This window comes from Phoenix dactylifera, unplaced genomic scaffold, assembly GCF_009389715.1.
Source record: "Phoenix dactylifera cultivar Barhee BC4 unplaced genomic scaffold, palm_55x_up_171113_PBpolish2nd_filt_p 002126F, whole genome shotgun sequence".
In the NCBI taxonomy this organism is placed as follows: domain Eukaryota; kingdom Viridiplantae; phylum Streptophyta; class Magnoliopsida; order Arecales; family Arecaceae; genus Phoenix; species Phoenix dactylifera.
Window position 1 is genome coordinate 17,835 of NW_024069396.1, and position 7,969 is coordinate 25,803.

At 39.9% G+C, this 7,969-nt stretch overlaps 1 non-coding gene across 1 annotated transcript; it reads right to left on the reverse strand.

Annotated features, from left to right (window-relative positions):
- Positions 1-730: 730 nt before the first annotated feature.
- LOC120109403 lies at positions 731-836 on the reverse strand. Its single transcript, XR_005510293.1, has one exon. It is a non-coding gene; the product is annotated as a small nucleolar RNA R71 (small nucleolar RNA).
- Between the last annotated feature and the right edge of the window lie 7,133 nt (positions 837-7,969).

Below are 7,969 nucleotides of genomic sequence, written 5' to 3' on the forward strand. Positions count from 1 at the left end.
TGGGATCCGTGCGACTATAGATGGTATGCTGAGAGATAAATAATTAAAGGGATTTGACTGTTTTTGAGATTAAAATAGGAAAATTGGATCCTGTGGAAAAAGAGTTGGAACGAGTGGGAAGAAATTTAGGTGAACTTAGAAAGCACTGGATTTTGGAGAAGAGTTCTTGGAGTCGACTCCGGAGAATGTGAAATTGTAAAATGATATAGTGTCCGTTTAGGCTTTACCTAATTGAGCTCGACTCGACCTGCATGCATTAAGCTTAATCAATAAATAATCAAATCAATCTTGAATTACCTTGGATAATTTATTAAAATGCAATCATGAAGGTAATACAATTTTTAGTTAAATTTATAAAATATGTGAATTAAAATAATGATAAGTGCTATGAATAAGATATTAATTTATGCATTATTTAGCACTTATCAGTTATCTAAGGTAGCAGCGGTACAATATGAAATAAAGTCTAGTGTGATCCAAATGCTCCCATCTTTTTATGGGCTCACCAATGAAGATCCATATAAACACCTAGATGAATTCCTTAAGATTTGCACCACTGTCAAGATTCAGAACTTCACTGATGATGCTCTGAAACTTAGATTATTCCCCTTCTCCCTTAAAGATAGAGCCAAACAATGGCTGAATTCTTTAGAAGCCAACTCGATTCGTTCTTGGGATCAAATGCAACAAGAATTTCTTAAAAAATACTTTTCCATAGGAAGAACGAACCGGTTTAGACGTGCCATTACAAGCTTCTTTCAAACCGAGGGAGAAGAATTTCAAGAAACTTGGGAGAGATTTCGGGACCTAATCCGTAAATGCCCTCATCATCAAATACCTAAGTGGCAGCTAGTGCAATGTTTCTATGACGGATTGACTGAACGAAACCGTCAGATGATCGATGCTGCATGCGGGGGGACTTTCATGCTTCAAAATGAGCATGAAGCATGGCAATTATTTGAAAATCTTAATGAAAACTCCCTCCACCATGCTTTCTATTCTCGTCAAGCAATCCCGAGTTCTCAAAGAAAAGGGATCATTTGTGAAATAAGTCATTCCATGGGCCTATCTAGCAAGATAGATGCATTGTCCCATAAGATTGATCAATTGAAGATAGGAGGACATATCGTTAGCTCTTCCCAAGCACAAGTGTGTGCTATCTGTTCTAGCCCATCGCACCCTATTCATGAGTGCCCCTCAACATCCCAATTTCTCGAACTTATTAATGCTGCCCAAACACAGCCCAGACTGGGTAATGACCCATTTTTCAATACATATAACCCGGGATGGCGGAATCATCCAAATTTTTCTTGGAGGCAGCAAGCTTCGAATACTGCCCAACCCTACTCCCAAAATTTTCAAAACCCTCAGAATTTTCATCTCTACCGTCCCTCAATTCAATTTCAACACCCTCCTCCTCCAACCCAAAGAAATACAGCCTTTGAGGAGAAAGTGTTGACTGCTCTTGAAGGTTTGGAGGCAAACACACAACTATTGCACTCTCACACGCAATCAATTGCTAAGTTAGAATCCCAAATGGATCAACTAGCCAATGTATTAAACAAGCGAGAGGAAGGTAAGCTTCCAAGTCAACCAATGAGTAATCCTAGGGGACAATACGTGGCTCAAGAAACTCGACTAAATCATGAGCAAGCCAATGCTTTGATTATCCTAAGGAGTGGACGTATAATAGATAATAAGGTTGGGAGGGTAACAATAAGGAATGTGAAGAAGAGGAGAGGAATGTATCACATGAAAACCCAAAACCTTCTTCAGCTAGTCCACCATCTGCCACAACCCACATTCCAAAGGCTCCATTCCCTGAAGCACTTAATGCACCCTCTTCCTTTGGCAAGAAGGAAACTTCATTAGAAGAGATGATGGAGGTCTTCAAACAAGTTAAAATCAACCTCCCACTCCTTGATGCCATCAAACAAGTTCCCTCCTATGCCAAATTTTTCAAAGACCTTTGCACCCAAAAGCGGAAATCTAGGACACATGTGCCTAAAAAGGTCCTCCTAACTGAGCAGGTAAGTTCCATTCTCCAACACAACACCCCTCCAAAGTTCAAAGATCCTGGTGTTCCAACTATTTCCTGTGTCATAGAAAATAACTCCATCGACCGAGCACTCTTAGATCTAGGAGCAAGTGTGAATCTTCTACCCTATTCAGTCTATGAAAAATTTGGGTTAGGTGAATTAAAACCTACCTCGGTGTCCTTACAATTGGCTGATCGATCTGTGAAGATACCACGGGGGATGATTGAAGATGTTCTTGTCAAGGTAGACAAATTCTATTTTCCAGTAGATTTTATCGTCCTTGACATGGAACATGTGCCCAACCTAAAAAAACAAATCCATGTGATTCTTGGTCGTCCCTTTTTAGCGACAGCCAATGCATGTATCAACTGTAGAATTGGGGCAATGGATATATCATTTGGAAACATGAAAATTAAGTTGAATGTGTTTCATGCCGCTGACCAACATGTAAGGGAAGACGAGTGTTGCCTGATTGACGAAATGAATGATCTTGTAGAGGAAGCCCTTCCCTATATCTTAGCGGATGACCCCCTAGAGGCATGCTTGGCCCATTTTGACATTGACAACTTTGATATAGGCCATAGAAGAAGTCAACATCTTACTCGACAATCAATCTCCCATGAGCTCCCTTCCTTGAAAGATCCGACCTAAACCTCTTCCTCCCATTGCTAGCGCACCACTTTGTCCTTTCATTGATTCTCCACCTAAACTTGAGTTAAAGCCACTTCCGACAACTCTTAAGTATGCCTTTCTAGGACCAGAAGATATCCTTCTTGCAATCATCGCAGCCAACTTATCTACTGAACAGGAGGGTAAACTTTTAAGGGTACTAGAAGAGAATAAACATGTCATAGGATGGTCTGTAGCCGATTTGAAAGGGGTTGACCCCTCCATATGCATGCATCGAATCCACCTCGAAGATGATGCAAAGCCCACCCGAGAAATGCAAAGAAGACTCAATCCTAACATGAAGGAGGTAGTCAAGAAAGAAGTTGTGAAGTTATTAGATGCCGGAATCATTTACCCAATTTCTGATAGTAAGTGGGTGAGTCCGACACAAGTGGTATCCAAGAAATCAGGTATCACTGTGGTTGAAAATACGGAAGGAGAATTGATACAAACATGCACAACCACGGGTTGGCGCGTGTGTATTGACTACAGAAAACTTAATTCAATGACTAGAAAAGATCATTTCCCTCTACCTTTCATAGATCAAATTTTGGAACGGTTGGCTGATCAAGGTTTCTACTGCTTCTTAGATGGTTATTCTGGATATAATCAAGTACCTGTTTACCTAGACGATCAAGAGAAAACCATCTTTACTTGCCCATTTGGGACATTTGCATATAGGAGGATGCCTTTTGGACTATGCAGTGCACCCGCAACTTTTCAACGATGCATGATGGTCATTTTTTCAGATATGGTGGAAAACTTTCTAGAAGTGTTCATTGATGATTTCTCAGTTTTTGGCCTATCTTTTGACGATTGTCTGGATAATTTAACTCTAGTTCTGAAAAGATGTAAGGAAACCAACCTAGTGTTAAGTTGGGAAAAGAGCCATTTCATGGTTCAAGAAGGCATAGTTTTGGGACACGTCGTGTCCAAGAGGGGCATTGAAGTAGATAAAGCCAAAATCGATCTTATTTCCAATCTCCCTCCACCCAAAACTGTGAAACAAATCCGATCATTCCCTGGCCATGCTGGTTTCTACCGTCGCTTCATTCAGGATTTCAGTAAGATTTCCAAACCCTTGTGCAATCTTCTTGCCAAGGACACTCCCTTTGTCTTTAATGAAGCATGTGAGGAAGCATTTGAAAATCTTCGCTCGAAATTGACCACTGCACCCATCATACGGCCTCCTAATTGGACCCTTCCATTTGAACTGATGTGTGACGCATCCGATTATGCCATTGGGGCAGTTTTAGGGCAACGGCTAGATAAAGTACCTCATGTCATCTACTACGCTAGTAAAGCACTCTCAGATGCACAATTGAACTACACCACCACTGAGAAAGAGTTACTAGCTGTAGTATTCGCGCTAGACAAGTTTCAATCTTACCTTTTAAGATCCAAGGTTACTGTATTCACTGATCATGCTATCCTTCGACACCTTCTTGCAAAGAAAGACACCAAACCCCGTCTGATTCGATGGATTTTTTACTACAAGAATTTGACCTAGAAATTCGTGATAAGAAAGGTACTGCAAATGTCGTAGTGGACTACTTATCTAGGATTCTTCTTGAGCCCTCTCAAAATACCTCACCCTTACATGATTCTTTTCTAGATGAACAATTATTTGAGGTACGAGGAATAAAAACACCACGATTTGCAAACATAGTAAATTACCTGGGCATAGGATGAATTCCTGATGATTGGTCAACTCTAGACAAGAACCGATTCTTTTCACAAGTGAAATTCTATTATTGGGATGATCCCGATCTATTCAAGTATTGTCCCGATCAAGTAATCCGTCGATGTGTCCCCGAATGCGAATTTCAAAGTATTCTTTCATTCTGCCATTCACGAGCTTGTGGGGGACATTTTGGGGGTAGAAAAACTGCAACAAAAGTTTTACATAGTGGATTTTATTGGCCCACTCTTTTCAAAGATGCCCATAACTTTTGCCAAACTTGTGAACGATGCCAACAGATGGGTACCATCTCCCGTAGAGATATGATGCCTCTCAATCCTATTTTAATTGTAGAAATCTTTGACGTCTGGGGTATTGACTTTATGGGCCCTTTCCTACCATCTTTTGATTTCGAATACATTGTAGTAGGGGTTGATTATGTCTCAAAATGGGTAGAAGCTGTCGCCACTAAAACTAATGACCAAAAGGTTGTGGTTAAATTTTTACATGAAAATATCTTTTGTCGTTTTGGCACACCCAGAGCCATCATCAGTGATGGGGGATATCATTTTTGCAACCGGTCTTTCGAGGCTTTGGTTCGCAAATATAACATCACCCACAAAGTTGCTACCCCATACCATTCCCAAACGAGTGGACAAGTCGAGGTGTCCAATAGAGAGTTAAAACATATCTTAGAGAAAACAGTACATCCTGATAGAGAAGATTGGTCTCAAAGGATAAATGATGCCCTCTGGGCATACCGTACTACCTACAAAACTCCTATTGGCATGTCCCCCTACCAGTTTTTGGAAAAGCTTGTCACTTACCGGTAGAACTTGAACATAGAGCTTTCTGGGCTATCAAAAAGTTTAACTTAGATATGGCAGCAACTAGTCCTAACCGAAAACTCCAACTAAGTGAACTTGAAGAGTTGCGCAATGAGGCCTATGAAAATGCTAAAATTTATAAAGTAAAGACTAAAGCTTTTCATGATAAAAATATTAACCGTAAGTCCTTCGAACCTGGTCAAAAGGTTTGGCTATTCAATTCCAAGTTGCGACTCTTTTCGGGTAAACTTCGCTCTAGGTGGGATGGACCATTCGTAGTGAAAAAAGTTTCTCCTTATGGTGCAGTAGAAATCCAACACTTTAATGGTGGACATGTTTTAAAAGTCAATGGCCAAAGGTTAAAACCTTATGTAGACTGTGTTGCCGATGGGCAATTGATCGAATCCCTTAAATTGACGAACCCTATTTATCAAAATAATTAAGGATGCTGTTGCCCAAGGTGACAAGCCAAGAGGGGGGGGGGGTGAATTGGTTTCTCTTAATTTTTACTATCTTACTTATGTCAATTGATGAGTTAGTGAAATAGAACAAAGCACAATACAAACACACAGGAAGTATAGTGGTTCGGTGCTCTCCTAAGCACCTACGTCCACTCCCCAAGCGACCCCTTCGGAATTCACTATAATCCCGCGGATTACAGTTGGATTGTTTTCCGGGCTCACAATCCAAAAATCTTTACACTTTGGTTTTTCCGGAATTACCAAGAACCTATGTTGGTTTTACGGGCTCACCAACGAACCTTTACGATTAGTTTTACGTGTTCACCAATAAACCTACACCGTTGGTTTTACGGGCTCACCAACAAACCTTTACAAGGTGATTAATAAAAGAAAGAAGAAACTTGAAGCTCCTAGTTGAGCAAATGTAACATTTATAAGCTACAAGGAAGAGTTTAGAGAATAGTTATCGCTTGATGAGACTTCTCTCTTCTTTGTCAAGAATGCTTCACTCTTCAAGGGTGGATGGAGCTTTTGATATCTCTTGGAGTCTGCTCAACCACTTCTTTTTTGACTCTTGAATGAAGCACTTGGATGAAGAAGATTAGGGCACTTGTCTTTCTTGTGTAAGCTTTGATATTTTGCAAAAGTATGTTTTCTCTAATGAATAGTGTCACTTTAAATAGTTTCCTTCATCCATTGGACAAGCCCCAATGGTTAGAATTCAAAAACTAGCCGTTACTCACTGTTGGAAGGTCAAAAAGTACTTCTGCAGAACTAGCCGTTATGCTTCTGCCCTTGCTTGGGTCGACTCAACTTTTACTGGGGTCGACCCAACTTTCACTTGGGTCGACTCAACATTTACTAGGGTCGATCCTCTCAGAACCACAGAACCTTGCATTTCAGCCTTCCTTCACTTGGGTCGACTCAACATCTTTTGGGTCGACTCAAGGTTCAGTTGGGTCGACTCAACTTTCACTTGGGTCGACCCTCTCAGGGTTTCCAGAGAACCTATTTTTGAATGTCATTGCCTTTGGATCGACTCATGTTAACTTGGGGTCGACTCAAGTTTGGGTCGACTCAAGTTTCATTTGGGTCGACCCTCTCAGAGTTTCCAGAGAACTGTTTTCTTGAGGCTTGAGGATTGGGTCGACTCATTCTTTACTTGGGTCTACCCAACTACTGTTCATCCGTGCCATTTTTGCAGAATTGTGCCAGATGGTTTCTTGATGTGCTGGGGTCGACTCAATCAATCTTGGGGTCGACTCAATCCACACTTTGCTGCAACTTAAGGTTAGATTCATCCATATAAACAATGAAATGCATCTTTATCTTATTATACTAATGTACTGAAAGTGACAGACTTATAAATGATGTATCGAATTAACTTGTAACATACTCTTGATTATTGTATTAATCATCAAAATACCACTATCATCCTCAATCTCCCCCTTTTTGATGATTACAAAATATAGAGTATGAGCCTATTGATACTTATCTTAAAATTAGTTTTAAAAAGGGCTCAAGTTGCTGAATTTCAGCTTTTCAAATTTGAGAGTGAAGTCTCCCCCTATTTCATCCAAATTTCTATATATGAATGCGAGAATGATAAACACACAGGGTATATAAAATCTAAAAAGCTCAATGACTAGTCGGAACTTAAATCCAAATTTAAGTTCTTTTTATTAAGTCTTTCGTAGGGAGTTGAAAGCTAATTAATACTTTGGAATTTCACTACACACTGGCCGATCCTTCTAAGGTCTAGGCTCGACATTATGTTGATAGTATAGTAGCAACCTTGGACCCTGATGAATCATACTTATCTAATCCAAAAAAAAAACATCAATAACAATGGATTTAGTCAGGAACATCGAAAAGGGCTACCTATTGTCAAAGATCAAGTGGGCTTATGATGAAGACTCTGAGCATAAGTCCATAGGGGAGTCTTGATGCCCGACACCTTATGCCAACTAGTGTGAGAGTTGTCGACTGATTGCTCGTTACATAGAGAAATCACCATAAGAGTAAAAGTACATAATTTATGATATTAAAAAAAAAGTTCTGTATTAACCTTAAAAAAAAAAAAGAAGGCAATAGTGTGAAAGCCATCGTTGTAAAAATTCGAGTAAACTGGAATATTACAGATAAAGCCCGTGAGGTACTAAAGTAAACATCCACAACTCTCGAAATCCTGCTGATAAGATGATTTTGAATCAGTGAGCAGGTCTTTTTGACCAATCCTTGGAAACTACTAGTATTAGCAATATTTTGGAGATCCGAACTCTTAGCTTGTGT